Source organism: Podarcis melisellensis, assembly GCF_964234715.1.
Source record: "Podarcis melisellensis genome assembly, chromosome: 1".
NCBI lineage: Eukaryota > Metazoa > Chordata > Lepidosauria > Squamata > Lacertidae > Podarcis > Podarcis melisellensis.
The window spans coordinates 14,074,712-14,094,384 of record NC_138528.1 but is presented as its reverse complement, the minus strand read 5'-3'; the positions used below and the strand labels follow the sequence as shown (position 1 = coordinate 14,094,384).

General features: G+C 45.3%; 1 long non-coding RNA gene and 1 pseudogene across 2 annotated transcripts; one reads left to right on the top strand and one right to left on the bottom strand.

The window, feature by feature from the left end:
- Window positions 1–3,224: 3,224 nt before the first annotated feature.
- On the top strand, window positions 3,225–3,774 carry LOC309366349 (small ribosomal subunit protein eS24 pseudogene; annotated as a pseudogene). The gene has a single exon. The product of its transcript is annotated as a small ribosomal subunit protein eS24 pseudogene (transcript).
- Window positions 3,775–13,387: 9,613 nt separating this feature from the next.
- LOC309367296 lies at window positions 13,388–13,848 on the bottom strand. Its single transcript, XR_014167002.1, has 2 exons — window positions 13,537–13,848; window positions 13,388–13,504 (listed from the first exon to the last, which is right to left on the bottom strand). It is a non-coding gene; the product is annotated as an uncharacterized lncRNA (long non-coding RNA).
- Window positions 13,849–19,673: the final 5,825 nt, after the last annotated feature.

The following is a 19,673-nucleotide window of genomic DNA, read 5'->3' as shown; positions in this document are numbered from 1 at the left end:
GCCCGTTCTGGTGTTGCCACCCTCCAGACTTCTCGTGGAGGAGACTCACAAAGAAAGGTCTCAGATGAGGATAACAGGGACCAGAATGGTTCATACAGGGAGAGGCGGTCTCCTCTTTTTTTGGTGATGTGGCTACTACTACTAGGGATGGCCCGTCCTGTTTGGCTGCCTGAGACGAAACAGGGAGGTGCTGCTGCTGCCAACCCATCCCCTGCCAAAGCCTTGCTTGCTGGAGTCGTGTGGAAGTAGCTTCTGGTGAAATCTTGCTAGAACTCTCATGAGATCTCACTGGAAGAAGCTGCCACCTCAGCCGTGCAACCCTGAGCCAGGCAGCATGGGTGGGTGGGACCCCTGTGGGGGCACCACCCTGCATGATTCAGCCGCCTGAGGCAGCCGCTTCAACCCACTTCATGGGTGGGCCGGCCTTAACTACCATATCTGGGCAAGTCCCCCTCCGATTCTATGAGCCAGCCACCTCACTTTCTTCTGGTTTTAGTCTTCTGGTAGAAAGTCAACTGATCTCCTTGGCAGGTTTTGAATAAACAAACACAAATTTATTATTGGTAACATATAGACAGATAAATTGAGGATCATTACAATTTGATAATATGCAGAAATTAACATGTACGTACTTAAAAACCAGAGAGAAGAACTGAGGGAAGTCCGGGAGGGGGGGTTCTTTTAGGGAAGGGGAGGGAAAATTAGAGGGGGGGAACGAGGACAATATGTTTTTGATAAATTGTTATGTTGAAATTCTCAATAATTTTTTTTTTTAAAAAGAGAGCCATGCGCTGTGAATGCATTTTAAATGTGTGGCATGGATCTGGCCAGTGACTGGCTCAAGATTTGCCCAGGAGCTTCATGGCTCAGTTGGGATTTGACCGCTGGTCTCCCCAGTCCTAGTGCTCTAACTCCTACACCACACCATGTCAGGCAATTCCTTAGCCTCCTACATTGCGGGCTATAGATTGTGGCTCTCATTCAGGTTACTAGAGGGTTACCGAAATGAATTCTCCACGACGCATATGGAAAGGCCTTGAAGGGTCTGACACGGCAAACCAAAGGCCCCGAAGTGGAACCGCAACTTGTACTTCCACCCAAGGGTCTAAAAATTAACACTGTTCTATTTTAGAGCGCTGGGTCTCAAAGAGGCAGGGAGTGTCGCCAGATGTAAAATCAGCAGAAAGGGGAGGAATTTCCTTTTAAGGATATTAAACACCAGCCTAACAACGGCACCCGCAGAAGTGCTAATTATTATCCACCGAAAGTGAGAGCGGAAGAAGCCACAGAGTTCTTTCTAGACACCTATTTTTGTGCTATCCTCTTCTTTCACTGAAATGCCAAAAATACTCGTATCAAAGTTTGGTCACATGCAAAATACACAATACTATTTGCATGTTTCCCCCTCTCGTTCGTTTTGTTTTGGATCATTGAAAGATATTATAATCCAGACTCTGCTTGAAGCTCTTTCGGGACACTCCAATCCGCTTTTCATCAACATCGTTAAAAATTGTATACCACCCTTCATCCATAAATCTAAGGTGGTTCAAACTTCCCATTTTCCATTCCTCACTGTGGTTGCCGGACTCCAGGTCTGGCCTGAAGTCTCCAGGTGTTCCAGGCTTCCTCCAGGTGGCAGGTGGAGGGCTTGAAGCTCCAGATGGGCCTTTAACAACAACAAAGGTGTGGTGGAACACCGGTACAGTGGTACCTCGGGTTAAGTACTTAATTCGTTCTGGAGGTCCGTTCTTAACCTGAAACTGTTCTTAACCTGAGGTACCACTTTAGCTAATGGGGCCTCCTGCTGCTGCCACGCTGTCAGAACACGATTTCTGTTCTCATCCTGAAGCAAAGTTCTTAACCTGAGGTACTATTTCTGGGTTAGCGGAGTCTATAACCTGAAGCGTATGTAACCTGAAGCGTATGTAACCCAAGGTACCACTGTATTGCATGCAAAAGATTCAAGGCTCAGCATCTCACAAGGTGACAAGAACGGCCTGTGCTTGCTGCTCGAGAGTCAGGAGAGCTGCATAAACAATGCTATCGTGTCAGGCTAGGGCTGGGGAGAGCCAAGCTTAAATTCCTTTTCAGCTTACTGGGTGATTTGGGGCTTTGTTTTCTCCCAGCCTAGCCTACCACACAGGGTTGCTGTGAAGACGAAAGTGGGGAGGGACCATGCAAATTGTCTTGTGCTCCTTGCAAGAAAGGTGGGGTAGCTATATAACGAACAAAAAAGTATGATCTGGTATAAGGCAGCATCATATGTTCCTAAAAGTAGCCTTCTGCAACCAGTGCAAATTTTTCATAATTCATTCTAATATTTAAACTGTTTTGCAGAATTTATTACTGTATTTGCTACTCTCCAGCAAAGCTTTGCAGAGCTTTGAACGGCCAGCCCCCTGAAAACTGATTTAGTCACCTCTTGTACTTTTCAGCAAGCACGGCCAAACACTTTCAATCACATTTTCATTCCCCAAAGGACTAGAAACTGGCTTTAAAAAAGAGAGTAATAGCTGAGATTTAGGAAACCAAATCCCATTGCATCCTGTGTTTTTTCGGTGCATCGGTCTAGATTATGATGGCAGAATCCAACCTTGCTTCTTCTGTTTTTGTTTTTTTTTGTCATCACTGAGAATTTGCCCTACGACTGGCAGAGAGGGGTGCTGTGTTAAAAACCTCTTACACTCCCTTCTCAAGCATGAATGAAAGAAATCAGTCAAGCCCTGATTATAAGCATTTGTTTCTCCTATTTTTTTGTAAAGCCAGCTCCACATGCAAAGATTCGGTTCAAGGAGCATTCGAATCACAGCTGTCAGCTCAGAAACAAGAGTCTGGGGTGGGTATCTTTCTGTGGGGGTGGGGGGGAGCAGGACACTGGCATTGTGTGAGGGTTGCTATGGCAATTCCAACAGAGGGGTTGCTTAATGGCCTGTATTCCCAGGAAATGTCTCAGAGAGAGGAACTGGAGCTATCACTTAGCAAAAAAAAACCCAAAAACCACTCCACCCCCTCATATTTTCATGAATGGCATCTCTGTGGAGAATTTTTCTAAGCTGCTTCCCTTTAGAAAGAAGTGGAGGAACCAAGGTGTTTGAAGAGTACCTAGTACTCTTATCATACAAGGAAGAGGCGATGTGGCCCATCCAGATAAGCAAAATAGGCTTCCAGGTGGCTCAAGGATAATAATAATAAAAATTGACTAGGGGACATGTTAGCTGGATAGCATAGGTTTATAAAATACTTCCTTTTGCAGGAGACGCCACCAAGATGAACGACACGGTCACCATCCAATCAAGGAAGTTCATGACCAATAGGCTGCTTCAGAGTAAGCAGATGGTGATAGATGTTCTTCATCCTGGAAAGACCACTGTTCCCAAAACTGAAATTCGTGAAAAGTTAGCCAAAATGTACAAGACAACCCCAGATGTCATTTTCGTCTTTGGCTTCAGGATTCATTTTGGAGGTGGGAAGACAAGAGGCTTTGGCATGATCTACGATGCTCTTGACTATGCAAAGAAAAATGAACCAAAGCATAGACTAGCCAAGCATGGTTTGTATGAAAAGAAAAAGACTTCAAGGAAACAGCATAAAGAACGTAAGAACAGAATGAAGGAAGTCAGAGCTAAAAGCAAATGTTGGGGCTGGCAAGAAGTGAGCCAGCTGTAGATTTTAACAGAAAATAAATTATCCTGGCAGAAAATATATGGAGATTGTACTGTTGTGTTGCATTCCGGTCAAATAAATTCTGTGAAATCTCAAAAAAAATAAAATAAATACTTGTCATGTTAAATAGAGAGGTAGAGATAGATATGTAGATTTGAAAAACAAGTACAATTTTTTTTGACGTGCTTGGACATTCTTGACACCACACTTTCATGTTCCAAGTGTGAGATCCTGAGATGTGGCCATTTTTCACAACCCATGCAATATGCACCATCAAGTGCTATGGGTGCCATTCAACTAAATACTTAGAATCAGGGACTTAGTTGGAAGGGACCCTGGGAATCAACTGATAGTTCAACACCCCTGCAATGCAGGGATTTGCAGCTGTCCTTACAAGGATCAAACCTGTAACCTTGGCATCATCAGACCATGCTCCAACCAATGGAGCTATCCCACAGCTACTTGTGCTAGCAGGACAGAATTCCCCCCTCTTCTCCTGTCTGTGGGTCCCCTGTGGTATCCCATCTGCTCCAGACCAGAAGATTGCGGTGGAGAAACCCCAGAACAGGTTTGGGGGGCTTGCCAGAGAAGCAGAGGGGGAGACCATCCCACTGCACATTAATAATTCCTTGCACTGACTGATGGAACATTCGCCATAGTGCTAACTAACCCGATGTTATTTTACTCACCCAGAAGTGAAAAATGAGTTGATTTTTTAAGTAGTGGATTGTAAAGAGCAAGGCTTCTGAAAACCAGCAGTCATGGTTTGTTATGCCTGAGTTGGAGAGACACTATTGATGAGGTGCTGGTGTTTAGCAATATCTGGCTAGCCAGGAGGGTAGCAGAAGAGCACCAAATTGTTTTGTTCACAAGGTGGGGAACATTTCATTTTCCTATGCGCTGGACCACAAAGGTAGACAGTGTTCTAGGTATGCTATCACGGCGTGTAACAATTTTTCTCTAGAGAGTGACAGAAGAGACACTATGTGGTTTTGTTCTCCGCTCTTCTGTTCTCCGCTGAAGTGGAAAATGAGATGAAGTACAGATAGCTGATCTTGAAAAGTGGGGCTGCTTCAGAATGAGCCATTGTATTTTTGCTACTTCTAGTGGGGAAGAGAATCATCTCCCAGGAATAAGATCCCAACATATAGCCATTTCACAAATGCTCCCTGCATTGATTTGCTTTGATGCAGGACCATCTATCTTCCACACAAACAAATCATAATGGATGCTCATTAAATAGCCAACATAATCTAATCTCCCTGCTGACAAACCCGGATGATCAATAAACAGGTTGTCTGAAAGCACCCTGAATGTGAGATTATGGACACATAAAGTAGTAGCTGATGGTGACGAGCAAGGCTTTCTGAAAGCCAGCTATTATATTTTCCAGTACTGGGGCTATAGCAGTATTTCCTACTCCCAAGTATGAGCTCCTAAGGGTCGACCAGCCTTTCTGGACCACTGGGCACATTTACAAACTGGAGAAACTGCAATGGGTATCATCCCACACCCAAGTTCACCCGCAAATACCATGTTGGCAACTCCTAATTTGTAGCAATTTCCAGCTACCAATACAAATAGCATTAATGCACCAGCTTTGTTCCCCCTAGAGAGAGACAATATATGGGTAATAGAGTTAATTTTGGAAGGTTTGGGGTCTTTCTTTTTTTCGCAAATAATCACAGTCTGCTATGCCTGGCCCTGAGAGGCAGAATATTTGCAAAGAATGAAGTAAAGGGGTGCAGCCATTTCTGGCCACCATGAAGAGTGAGCGCACACAAAACATTTGTTGTGACACTTCAGAACAGGATTATTAGGGATAGCGTATCCCATTTCTATAGGCACTTGTGCACCCCTCTCTATCCTTCATCCAAGGAGCATTATTGGAGTGCAAGGACTCATTCCAGCCAGGTAAGTATGAAAACGAGACCCTCTCAAAGAGGGTGCGAAGCCGGGCTGGTAAGGGTCTGGCTGTCGAGGGGGAGAGTCCTAAGAGCCAAAGAGAGCCTATCCCACCCCAATCTGTTTCATTCAGAATTTATTCACACTCTTTGAAGACCTCAGTGCAACCACAGGCAGAGATTGCCATCTGGTGGCAGACTTGTGAGGCACTGCCATTTTGAAGTTGCAATGGCTGTGCTTGATCCTTGACATAACATCACTTTTCTCTTGGGAAAAAGAAAAGGCTTTAATTCAGGCCGATACAGGAGGGCATGAAACAGCACCCTCAGTGGAATAGTCTGCTGTCACACACATTGAGCTGCATGGTTATAAAGATTTCGGAAATAAAGCCGGGCTACGAAAGGCTTGCCACCTTTTTGCCCTGACTGCAGAGCCGGTCCACCCTTGAGGCGGGGGGTGAAGTGGGTGCCTTAGGCGGCACCCCCCAAGCAGCATCACTCCCATTCCACCGCCCAGCTTCTAGGGGCAGAGAGGGACTGGTGGCAAAGCTCTGCAGAAAACCTCCCCTCCTGGGTGCCTCTGGGTGGGGACAGATCCCCAACATACTTTATTATCTTTTTGTGTATGCTAGAAGCCGTCCAGAGTGATGGGGCAACCCAGTCAGATTGGCGGGGTACAAATATTGTTGTTGTTTCGTTGTTATTGTTATTCAGGTGCTGAAATACCTCAAGTTGCCCCATGGCAGTGGTTAGGGCCTTTAATTTTACTCATTTATTAAATTTGTACACCACCCTTCATCCATAGATCTCATGGTGGTTCACTTTAACAGTAATCTGAGAACAGTAGCTGCGTATGGAAAATTGGTCCATGTGTCTCGGTATTACAGAAACTGACAGTGGCTTGTCTCAGTTTGAGATGGGCAACATCTCCCTCCATATCTGGAGATGGGCCAGGGACCTTCTGCATGAAAATCATGAGCTGTATCAATGTATGTGGGGAATAGCTGTGAGAAGAACCAGAGCTTACAGGGTTAATAGCTCATGGAGTGGCGTCCTGTCCATGGGGGTGTGCACATAGGGGTTTCTGCTTGTTATGTTCGTTTTTGCTAGGAAGGGAGGGACAGCATGTCTGCTTGCTCTCCCAGAATGCTGAGTTATTATGCTGCTGTAAATAAAGCTTCTTAGATTAGAAAGAAGCAGTGTATGGAGTGTTTTTCTGCATGCTTGAGATTTCACACAGGTTACACCGCTGTTGGCAATTCTCTGCTAGATGCGCCGGGAGAAGCACTGAGTCGCAGTGGAAGTGTGCAGGACGCTAAATCTCGCAATAGCTTCTTCCCTGAGTGCCGGAGAACTTCCCCTTCCTCTCATAACAACATGGGCTGTGCTAGATCAGGCCAAAGATTCATCCAGTCCAGCATCGTGTTCTCACAGTGGCCAACTAGGTGCTCATGGGTAGCCTGCAAGCACCATCAGTTGGCAAATAGAAGAATACTGCCTCCAACAGAGGAGGATAGAAAATAGTCATATTGTGGTATGCTGACAGCTGCCAAGCTGGATATTTTAGGAAGAGGGTTAGATCAATTTTTGGAGCTATCTCTACGGCTTGTAGGGACGCAGGTGGCGCTGTGGTGTAAACCACAGAGCCTAGGGCTTGCTGATTGGAAGATCGTGACGGGGTGAGCTCCCGTTGTTCGGTCCCAGCTCCTGCCCACCTAGCTGTTCGAAAGCACCTCAAAGTGCAAGTACAGTGGTACCTTGGGTTACATACGCTTCAGGTTACATACGCTTCAGGTTACATACTCCGCTAACCCAGAAATCGTGCTTCATGTTAAGAGCTTTGCTTCAGGATGAGAACAGAAATTGTGCTCCGGCAGCGCAGCGACAGCAGGAGGCCCCATTAGCTAAAGTGCTGCTTCAGATTAAGAACAGTTTCAGGTTAGGAACGGACCTCCGGAGCGAATTAAGTACTTAACCCGAGGTACCACTGTAGATAAATAGGTACTGCTCCGGCGGGAAGGTAAACGACGTTTCCGTGTGCTGCTCTGGTTTGCCAGAAGCGGCTTAGTCATGCTGGCCACATGACCCAGAAGCTGTACACCTGCTCCCTCGGCCAATAAAGTGAGATGAACGCCACAAGCCCAGAGTCGTCCGCGACTGGACCTAATGGTCAGGGGTCCCTTTACCTTTACTACGGCTTGTAAGAGGAAACTCCACAGTTCAGTGATGCCCTGTGTGAACAAATACTTCCTTTGGTCTGTCCAGAATTTTCCAACATTAGGCTGCATTCGATGATCCCAAGTTAGGAGAAAAACTTTACCTCATCCATTTTCCAGCCATAGTGATCTCGGTTGGTTGAATGCAATGTATTACACAGCAGCTGCCTCTGAATACAGCTCAGAAGCCTCAATTAGCACAAAACACAGCTGCTACAACTCCAACTGGCACAACTCGTTTTACACCAGTTCTAAAATAAACAAACAGAAAGCCTTCACTGGCTACCTGTTAACTTCTGGTCCTAATTTAAGGGACCTAAAACGGCTTGGGGCTCAAGCACCTGCTCCCACTTCAACCTGCTTGAAGTCTCAGGAGGTCTCAGGAGTGGGCAACCTGAGACCAAGGGGCCAAATCGTAGAATTGTAGAGTTGGAAGGGACCCCAAGGGTCATGTAGTCCAGGCCCCCCACCCCCTGCAATGCAGGAATCTCAGCTAAAGCATCCATGACATAAAGGCCATCCAACCTCTGCTTAAAAACCTGCAGGGGAGCAGAGTCCACAATGCAACCCTGCAAGCCTTTCCGTCAGCAAGGATCCTGTTTTGCATCCTTCTTTGGTGTTTTTGCTCAGCTGCAAGGTGTCCTTGAGATCTGGCAATGCCCTTGATCGCAGGTGGGGCGTTGGAGTGAGTGTGTGGAAAGAAGCCTACTGTACAAAAGGTAAATTCACCACTCGGCTCCCTTCTGCCTCTGGCCCTGCTGCGCACACTGCAATAAAAAAATTTAAGGTCTTATATATATATAATAAATGTACCAACCAAGCACGCACATAGATATGTGGACCACATGTCTGGAGCAGCACAGGAAGACCGTCCTGAAACCATTTTGACTCCCAAACTGACCAAATGTTTTTCTGCAAGGGTGAGGGAACCTTCCCATTGTCTCAGGAATTGGATAATCACCATCTCAAAGGAATGGGCAGTCTACCAGGAAAGGCAATCAGGTAAGGCATTATCAGATAACCGGGCAGACAGGTAAAACAACAACATTCACATTCCTGTTGTAGACCACCTTTTCTGTGATGTTTGTGGGGTGGTGGTCTTGGGTTACACCCCTTCTGTGATGGGTGGATGATGTTTGGAGGGGTGGTCTTGAGCTCCAGGGCAGGGAATTTAAAATGTCTACAGTATATAAGGGCAGGCACACCTTTGTTCTGGGTTCCTCCTCCTTTCCTTTGTGTGAGGGGAGCACCCTGTTGCAACAGCTTTAATAAAGATCAGGCTTACTAGCTGCTTTGCTTCTCAATATTCTCTGGTTGGCCTTTGTTATTTTCTCCTACTGATAGGGAACCCACTTAAGGACTCTATACGGGCTCTTGCATACCCCATAAGGGAAGAAGGGCAGATTTTGTTTACAACAACACATGGGATGTAGCCCCTGGAAAGCTGCCTGGAATGAAATGTGGCCCTCAGACTGGAAAGCGTTCCCTGCACCAGTGGCGTAGCAAGGGGGGTGCAGTGAGTGCGGCCCGCCCTGGGTGTCCCCACTGAGGGGGGTGACAAAATGGTGGGCGGCACTCACAGCAGGGCCTGCAGTGCGCCTGAGCCACGTGTCTTTCCTGGAAGTGACGCAGTGGCTTGAGCACCCGCAGGCTCCACACTGCCCCAGACAGTCCGCCCATTGCCTCCCCCTCAGCTGTAGGGCGGCTGAGTGGGAGGAAGCAGGCAGACTCCTCAGAAGCCTTACGGTGCCCCCATGGGCAGCTGGCCTCGACCCGGGCACAGGGCGCACTCGCCACCCCAGGCACCCGATCGGCTTGCTCCGCCGCTGCCCTGCTCTTGCTTTAAGGTCTCCACAAGCCCGTAGGCCTCTAGGACCTCCCATAGCTCAGTTGGCTAGAGAGCATGGTGCTGATAATACCAAAATCGCAAGTTTGATTCCCGTATGGGGCAGCTGCATATTCTTGCGTTGAAGGGAGTTTCGGCTACATGATCCTCAGGGTCCCTTCAACTCTACAATTCTTTAAGTCTCTTCCATCTGCATTGAGATAAACATTAGCTAAGCAGAGGCATGCTAGCTATGGAATGCCCCTGCAAAGAGATCTTGCCTGGCAAAAATATTATCCTTTATGTGGACATTTTTTTAAAAAAATATATTTATTAGCAGTTTTCTTTAATTACAATGCCAAAAAACAGAACAATATCACAATATCACATCTCTTACCTTAATTTTCTTAACTTCTTTGGACTTCCTCGCACCTCCCGCTCCTGCGTTCTTGTCTATAAAACTTTGTCCAGCAAATTTATCCCCTTGTTTCTATTCTTATTATCTAGTTTTCCAATGTTATATCTCTAATCTTAAATATCTTTTGGCTCAAATCTTAACACATTGAATATAACTTAAAGCTTCCCAATATTAATATTTTCTTAAACTTTAGCTTATCTTCATAATTCACTTCCTCTAGCTTAATGGTGCCCAGTTGTTTATACTCTAGCATCCTTCTTAACATTCATATAGTTTACAATGTTTTTGTAAATAGATCTTAAATTTCTTCCAGTCTTCTTCTATCGTCTCCTCTCCCAGGTCTCGGATTCTGCCGGTCATCTCCGCCAGTTCCATGTAGGCTATCAGTTGCGTCTGCCATTCTTCCAGTGTATGTGGACATTTTTATTTACCCAGCTACTTTAATTAGCCAGCTTGCAGATTTTTACCTGTTGCTTTTGTGTGACACTATACACTTCATTTTTAAGCTTGTCTACCGCCTCATCATCTCGTCTGATGAAAGGTGGCACACACAGACCCCCCTTTGTTGAATGTGCCATGCCTCCTTGTGGTATTTTTAATCATGTGGCATGATTAAAGAGCTTGCCCCTTGCGTGTTGTCACTGCAAGGGGGATAAGCTTGCCAGTCCTCCCTGCTCCAAAGTAACCCCTTTGTTCCGTCGGGTGACAGAGTGATATTTTATTTTCACAGCAGACAAAACACGCAGATTGCCAAATCTGACTTCCCTGACAAGCAGGCAGTAACTGGCAAATGTATCTGCCAATGATGTCAGATGCACAGCTTACAACATGTCAAGCCGTTAAAAGTAAAACACAATAATTTGTTCTTTTAACGGCTGCTATCCCTTTTATGCCAATGACCTGCAGTTCAGCTTATCTTCTTCTGATCGACTTTCATCTTCCCCTCTCATATAAAGATGGTTGTCTTGCAGCTCTTCCTTGCTGTAGGTTCCCCACTCATCTTAAGCTTACCATATCCAAAACTGTTGGTATGTTCTCCTTCTGCACTAATTTTTTCTCTCGCACGCTGGGTGATACTTCTATTCTTGGTTCTCTCCCAATGCAAAACCGTGGAGTTATCCTTGACTCCTTCCTTCTTCTCTTATTCAAGGCACCAAAAATACTGGCCACTGTTAAATTTCCTTCTCCAAAGACAACTCTTCTTTTCCAGCATAACTGCTCTAATATTCTAATATCCCATTTTATTCCATTCTAACTGTGGCTTTTTTCTGTGGGCCCTTCCAGACAAGCGTTTTCGCACAGCTGCATTTTGCAACATGGCATTGGTGCAATCATGTTGTATCAGCGGTGGGTTTGTATTTAAATGAGGGGCAGATAGGGCTCCATAAACCTGGGAAGGCAGCCCATCTTGGAGAATGAAAACTGATCCTAAACTTCCACTGTTGTGCCCAAATGCACAAAGCTCCTAAACTAAACACACTCCTTAGATGTTATGAGCAACTGTCTGCCCTAGTTTATGCTTTTCTGGAAGAGTCTCAGTATGATCCTGACTGATTCTGACTTTTAAAAACTCCGGAATATGATTATAGCCCAGGGTAGTATGAAGAGACAGCGTGTGTTATTTGACTCAGAAGATTAAAGGCTAAGACAAACCTGTCTGGATTTGAAGGTGCGTGGTCAGGTGCCAGGGAGTCTAAGTCTTTAAAAAGGAAGCATATACTGCTTTCGCCAAAGCCTCAATTCATATTCAAAGAATCCATTCCGCCCTGATCATAGAATCATGGAATTGTATAATTGGGACCCAAGGGTCATCTAGTCCAACCCCCTGGAATGCAGGAATCTCAGCTAAAGCATCTGTGACAAACAGCCACCCAACCTCTGCTTAAGAACCTCCAAGGAAGGAGAGCCCACAACCTCCCAAAAGAGACCATTCCACTGTCGAGCAGCTCTTACCATCAGAAAGCTTTTTCCTGATGTTGAATTGGAATCTCCTTTCTTGTAACTTGAAGCCATTGCTTCGAGTCCTACCCTCCAGAGCAGGAGAAATCAAGGTTGTTCCCTCTTCCATGTGACAGCCCTTGAGATATTGGAAGATGGCTCTCATATCTCCTCTTAGGCTCCTTTTTTCCAGGCTAAACCTACCCAGCTCCTTCAACTCAGCACTCCTCGGTAAGGCTTAGTTTCCAGACCATTGATCATCTTGGTTGCCCTCCTATGCACCCGTTTCAGCTTGCCAACATCCTTCTTAAATTGTGGTGTCTGGAATTGGACACAGTATTCCTGGTCTGGTCTGACCAAGGCAGAATAGAGTGGTAATTTCCCTTGATCTGGACACTATATTTCTGCTGATGCAGCCTAGATTAGCATTAGCATTTTGGGGGGGGGAGGTGTTGATGGTTGTTTTTCTCCCAAAATGAGAAGCTTCGAGAACACCTCTTGAGACTCATCTGCAATAACAATGGAGTGAAGGTTCTGACAGATGCAAGTGATTTCAGCACCTAAATGCTTTGCAAACAAAGTCACAGCAAGCTATCATTGGTTCTACCACCTCCTTTGGGCCAGAGTGTAATAGGCTCAGTGCTTTAAAAAAAAGCTCTGCTGGATGGCGTAATGTGGAAGAGATTGCCTCTGGAAACCTGAGCTGCTGGCACTCAATATAGACCAGGGTTTCTCAAACCTGGGTCTCCAGCTGTTTTTGGACTACAACTCCCATCATCCCTAGCTAGCAGGACCAGTGGCCAGAGATGATGGGAACTGTAGTCCAAAAAAAAACAGCTGGAGACCCACATTTGGGAAACCCTGGAATAGGCAATACTGACCTAGATGGAACCCATAGACTGGCTCAGCATAAGGCAGCTTCCTATGAGCTCAGTTCTTTTTCCTCAAATCAGCATTGTTCACATACTATTCCTCTAGGTTCTTCTTGCTCAAGTCCACTGCCTGCTCTGCATCCCCCTCCCCCTTCGGCCTCCTGTTTCTAGACTCTGTCCCTTAGGCTTCCCTGCCTCCTTGGACATCACCCCGGTCCTTAACTATCCCATGTGAGATGTTAACCATCCTGAAAACTGCTTTGTAATTTTCCTTAACAACTGAATGGTCTGAGGGCCAAAGTAGATGCAACATTAGCTGCAGTTAACATGCACTTTCGTTGCTGCTGGTGTTATAAATCCTCTCTCCGAAGCCAAATCTCGCTTTTGCAGGGAAGCCTGCATTGGCACTAACAGGGAATTGGCAGAAAGAGAAAATTTATCCCACTCCTATGGTTCAAAGGCGGCTGCGGCTTCCCTGAAGCTCCTATTTACATAACCATAAATGGGCAAGTTCACAGCATTCGTGCAATTAATGTCCACATCACACCAGCTCAGCTAAGGACTTTATTGCTACAAGTGCAGTACAATAGAGGTGAATAATATATTATTTTTCAGACAGCACAGTCTTTTCCCCACTAGTGTTCCCCCAGCCCAGAGTTTGGGAATTACTGTCAAAGTAATTGCTCTGCTCCCCTTCAACTTCTGCTCCCCTTCATATTGCTCTGCTCCCCTTCAACTTCATTCCCCACAGCAATTCTTCCTCCCCAGGTTCAGAAGAGAGAGAAATTCTAATAAAACATCAGTGTTAAAATACTTGAACAGATGTTTGTAAAGAGAATAGCTCCTGCTGCTTTCAGTTGCCAGATGTTCACTGCTGACTAGCCTGCAAAATGCTCAGAGAAGCTGAAAAACTAGTACTTGTTTGTTTCCTCCTACTGTCGCAGGTTAGAGCAAAAATGCTTGCTGGGCATAACGGCTTCTTTGGGGAAATATGGCTGGACCTCTTTCTGGTTTCTGTACTAAAAAGCCATGATAGATTCTGGCTTCTGTGTAACTTTTAAAAAAGCGGTAGTGGAACAAATAGAGCTTTGTAAAATTATAAAGCACATGGATAAGATGGAAATATGGACATTTTTCTACTCTCATAATACAGTGGTACCTCAGGTTACATACGCTTCAGGTTACAGACTAACCCAGAAATAGTACCTCGGGTTAAGAACTTTGCTTCAGGATGAGAACAGAAATTGTGCTGCGGCGACGCAGCGGCAGCAGGAGGCCCCATTAGCTAAAGTGGTGCTTCAGGTTAAGAACGGACCTCCGGAACAAATTAAGTACTTAACCCGAGGTACCACTGTACTAGAACTTGTGGCTCATCCCAATATTTCATCCTCAAAAAAGTGTCCCCCATATTTGTTTAAATTACAGTTCCTCACCCTTTGCTATAGCCTATAAGGCTGAACAACTTTACACCTTGTCTTCTTAAAACATTACCTCCATTCACCAGTGTTTCAAACACACCCAGTAGTTTTATTTTCTTCCTATTTACATAAAAATGCAAGGCTGCCATCATGCTGCAGTTTGTACGGCCACCAATAGGTGGCCATCCCAACTCTAACATGACAGCAGGTAGGCAAGTGAACAGTGTGGGTGGTACATGGGCCATGTGAGCTGTTTAACGGAATAGGGGCACATCAATCAACCACTCTCTGAAGTGCTTCCCCCCTCCCTTAAAAGGTGGTGGGGCTTGGGGTGAGCTGTGCGGGACATGGGGAGAGCTAGGAGTTGGAGGGGCAGTTTGGGTGAGCGTGAGGGGGTTGGCTAAATGCAGAGGGAGGAGGGATTAGTGGCGGCAGCCCCTACTAGAACTGAATTTTGCAGTCATTTCAGTTGCACTTGGGTAGATTACAGGCGTTTACGATGGGATTCTCTCATGATCATATATACAGGAAATCAAGTAGTTGTTTTTCATTCATTCATGTGTGTGTAGGCTTGTTTGTGTAGGCTAGCCTTACCCAATCTGGTGTCACCCTAATGTTTTGGCTGCAACGGCTTTCAGCCCTGGCTAGAATGGCTGTTGTGGTTCAGCACATCTGGAGGACATTGCATTAGGGAAAGCTGGCGTGGCCCAACCAGCTTTGCAAGTTCCTTTCTGCATTGCACTCACTCTCTGGCTTGAGGCACAGCACCGTAGAAAGTCCTAATGCTTATCCATGGAAGATGGCAATGTGTAAATGGTGATGCCTTTCGCAGGTTAGATTCCTGACCTTCGATTGCTGCCATCTCTCTATGAAAGCTGCCTCTTCACTGCAAGGTCATGCCTCTGTAAGGGGACCAAATAAAAAGAAAGTCAGGGGCCCTATAATTTTAATGGGGGTTTTTTTGCAGATGCAGATTACCTTGCCCCTCCAGGGGAAACTGCACCTTCCAAAATGTCCTGGTCTGCACAACTTTTAAGGGGCACGGGATCTAAAATTCCCTTTATCTGGTTAAAGGTAAAGGGACCCCTGACCATTAGGTCCAGTGATGGCTGACTCGGGTTGTGGCGCTCATCTCGCTTTATTGGCCAAGAGAGCCGGCGTACAGCTTCTGGGTCACGTGGCCAGCATGACTAAGCCGCTTCTGGCGAACCAGAGCAGCGCACAGAAACACCGTTTACCTTCCCGCCGGAGTGGTACCTATTTATCTACTTTCACTTTGATGTGCTTTCTAACTGCTAGGTTGGCAGGTGCTGGGACCGAACAACGGGAGCTCACCCCGTCGCGGGAATTCGAACCGCCGACCTTCTGATCGGCAAGCCCTAGGCTCTGTGGTTTAACCCACAGCGCCACCCGCATCCCTATCTGGTTTATCTGGTTACCCTTTGGTTAATTCCACGGCTTCAAATAGCCTCAACCCAAGCAGCAATCTCTTATCATTCTCTCTTCCCACCCCACCCCCAAACCACACAGTAGCTGGTTACCTAGAGTATTTGCTTCTCTCATACCACTCAGAAAGTCATGCAACGAAGGGGTGTGTGTGTGTTCTTTGCTTTTCTTCCCCTTTTGCTATATGCCAGCTCCAGACTGAGAGCTCCAAGGCAGGCAGAGAATTTCATTTTGTAAAAGATCCACAGGGTTTAGGGTCCAGCAGAACCAAAGCTTCTGGCATCCCCCCCCCCAAAAAAGGCGACATTTTGGGATATTTCTATTAGTTACTGCTCCTGCCAGCAGCACTTTACTGCCCACAGAGACCCCCAAAGCAGTACTTATTCCTGCTGGCAGTGGTTAGGAAAGAGAACACAATGCACCATCCTACAAAACACAGACCACTGATATTAAGGTAGGTAAGCTAGGATTGCAGCCACAGGCTAGTGGCTGGTTACATGCTTTTATATTAATAACACATGACTCAGCTGAAGAATGCTACAGCAGTCCGGAACATGCTTGGGAGTTTTATTTAAGAGGGTGTTTGAAATCTCCTTGAGGAATGAAGCCGAAGAAACATTTGAGGTTTACTTATAAATTATCTTATTTGCATAGATCAGGACTTTTGGGGGGTATAGCCAATAAGCAAAGCAGAGATATTGTTACTTCAAAGCCAAGCTGCCACTCTTCAATGAGACGACAACAGCAACTGATGCTTTCAGTCGAAACAGGATCCGTGAGCTCCATAAATAGAGCATTTCCCGTGAGAAAGAAGAGTTTCGAAAAATGGGACAAGCGCAACAACATACAGTGAGACATATTGCTGTGCAGAAAGCAGTCACATCCACATAAGGATAAAAACTTCTCCCCAGCCTGGGCAAGAGTACCTTTTCTGAATTCCATACCACCGGAATGCAAAATACGAGACAGTAAGACACCCAATGCCTTCACTGTTTGGGGAGGCAGAGAAATTAATCCTTTCTTCTAGGGTAGTTGTAGGTAGGCAAGATATTGCTTCAGCTTATTGGTATCACAAAAGCAAGCAACAATCATAAGAAAAATCTAGAATTTGATATGGAATGTCTGTCCCATTCACATGGTATGGATGTCAAAAATGATGGGCAGATGAGAGGAGCCTCCCCCTTTCTTACCTTTCTGCTCTCCCAGCCTGGCTCACATCTGGTATCAAGAGCCAGGCTAAGGGCAAGAATTTGGGTGGTAATCTACAGAGAGATGAGATGCAATAACTCAGCAGGCATTTTTTAATGAATATCCATGGTACAGCAACTGCCAAGGACAAAATGTTCCCATTTTTCTTTCCCAAGGGTTTCTAAATTAAACTGCAATTACTATTTTTTACTGCTAGTTTTATTGACCATTTCAGTTTTTTTTTTCTAAAGCTTGTCTGTCGCTGGTAGTGTGAGCTGCCCTAAGATATCTATACTGAAGGGTGGAACAAAAATAAATACAGTGGTACCTCAGGTTACAGACACTTCAGGTTACAGACGCTTCAGGTTACAGACGCCGCTAACCCAGAAGTAGTACCTCGGGCTAAGAACTTTGCCCCAGGATGAGAACAGAAATCACACAGCGGCAGCAGGAGGCCCCATTAGCTAAAGTAGTACCTCAGGGTAAGAATGGTTTCAGGTTAAGAACAGACTTCCGGAACGAATTAAGTTCATAACCAGAGGTACCACTGTAGAAGCAAGTAACATGGTAAAAGCAGAGTGGAACGCAATCTGATCATCTACAAGATATGCCATTCATATTATAACCATTTTACAGATGGATAGCTAAGGGCTTTTCTGCACCATTGCAGTCATTGCCAGTTTGTAGAACACAGTCTAGGTGCCTGAGTTGTGCTTCTCTTGAGGCAATATTAAATCATATACCTGTGCCATATCCTGCCCAGAATTATGGGAGTATGCACATGAACAGCTGAACTGGAACAGAAGGGTGGACCAACATCATTTATGTTCCCTTCCAAACCTTATGACTTCCACATCCAAGTAAATTTATGCTCATTGTGTTAGTCTTAGGTATAAACACAATGGAACTCATGCAACCACACCCAGTAACTCAGGCTTCCTGTCCTAACCATGCAGCTACTACTAGATAATATTCCCTTTGGAATAAAGAGAAAATCAAACCCAACAGGAATTAGGGATGACTCCACCTTTAAAAGAAAACACCAACAGAGAACAAACCAGAATCTGCTAATTGAGCTGACACATGCCAGAGGACTCTTCATACTGTGTTATAAAGAAATTGCTACAGGCAGTGTCAGGAAATGAAACAACTCTAAGAACAGAGAACACTTTTCCCCCTATGAACTAGACTGGTACTTAGCAGAAGAAACATTATTACAAGAGACACACCTGTCAACAGAAGACAGTCATTGTGCGTGTAGTTTTTAATAAGAGGCATGGTGTTAAAGTTAGGCTAGGATCTTGCTATTGGGGTATTATTCAGGTTTCGGCAAGAGCAGAATTCAGCTACCTTTACTATGGTGAGGGCTGCTCACCAGAGAACACTGCCTAGTAAACATACGTACTTTTTCTCTCTCCTCTCAATCGCAGGGGATACTTCTGTCTTGCTAACTTTTCCAGCTAAATGGCAGAGCAGACTCCTCTACTGCCCTGTGTCCTATCATGATCTTTTAGACCAGGTGTGGAGGCACTTTCAATGGTTTCCAGTCTGGGGTAGGTTAAAAAAAAGTAGAGATTCAACAAATATCCCTGATGTTTGAGGCACTACTTCCTACTAGACACCCCATGTTGCTTCAGCATACAGTGGAACCTCGGTTTAAGAACAGCCCTGTTTACAAACTATTCAGTTTACGAACTCCGCAAAACCAGAAGTAGTGTTCTGGTTAGCGAACTTTACCTTGGTCTACGAACGGAAGCCGAACGGTGGAAGGGCACCAGCGGTGAGAGGCCTCATTAGGGAAAGCGCACCTTAGTTTAAGAACAGCTTAGGTTCAAGAACAGACTTCCGGAAAGGATTAAGTTCATAAACTGAGGTACCACTGTACCATGTTTTCGCTTCTTCCATTTTGCTCACAAGTTCCAGCTCATTCTGAACAGCCAGCTGCTCACCACGTTAATAGTATATGAAACTCTCCCTTGTCAAGAAGCATCAATATAAACTAGCATTAAAAACAAGCTGCATGCTAAGCAGCTAACCTTTCTTCTTAGGTTTTGCACTTGGCAGATGAGGCTGTAAATAATTAAGACAGAAATGTAGGGCAAGCCTTAATAAATCGCTGTGAGTTATTTCTTGTTCTCTTGATACCTTTTCTGATTAAGTTTCTTGAAAGGCAGGTTTTTAGGGAGCTCCTCCAAGACAGAAGCTTGTCTGACAAAACTGGAACAGAAGTATTATAATTACCACTGTGCTCCTATTATATTTTAAAGTTTTCCCCCCAGAGGAACTGCTCAGAAAGTAGGGCTAGAGGGGAATCTATTAAAGTTATCACAGTAGCAATCAAATTAGCTTTCTATATTGGACACAGCAGCATTCAATACTTGATAGTCCAGAGAAAGTTGCAAGGTCTACTTTGAATCAAGGCTTGGCCCCAGAATCTATTTTCAGGCCCCCCTTCAACCCTGGAAGGAAATAATGGCCCTGAACACACACAGGGGGCATTCATCTCACAGAACGAACATAGCCAGTCCTCACACATTTGAGATTAGGGTTCCCAGTTAATAGGATGCGTCATCAAGATAAGTGTTGCCAAGCACAGGAAAATTAACTTTCTATGGAAGACTGCTCCTAAGGAAACATTCTTCCCAATATGTATGACACGATGACTAGCTCATGCCCTGAGCTAGTCATCGTGTCATCTCTATTTGGTCTATCTCTATTTGTTCTCTTTGTAAACATACTAATCTGAAAGTAGAAATCTAGTTTTCTAATCTGAAAATGGGGGTGG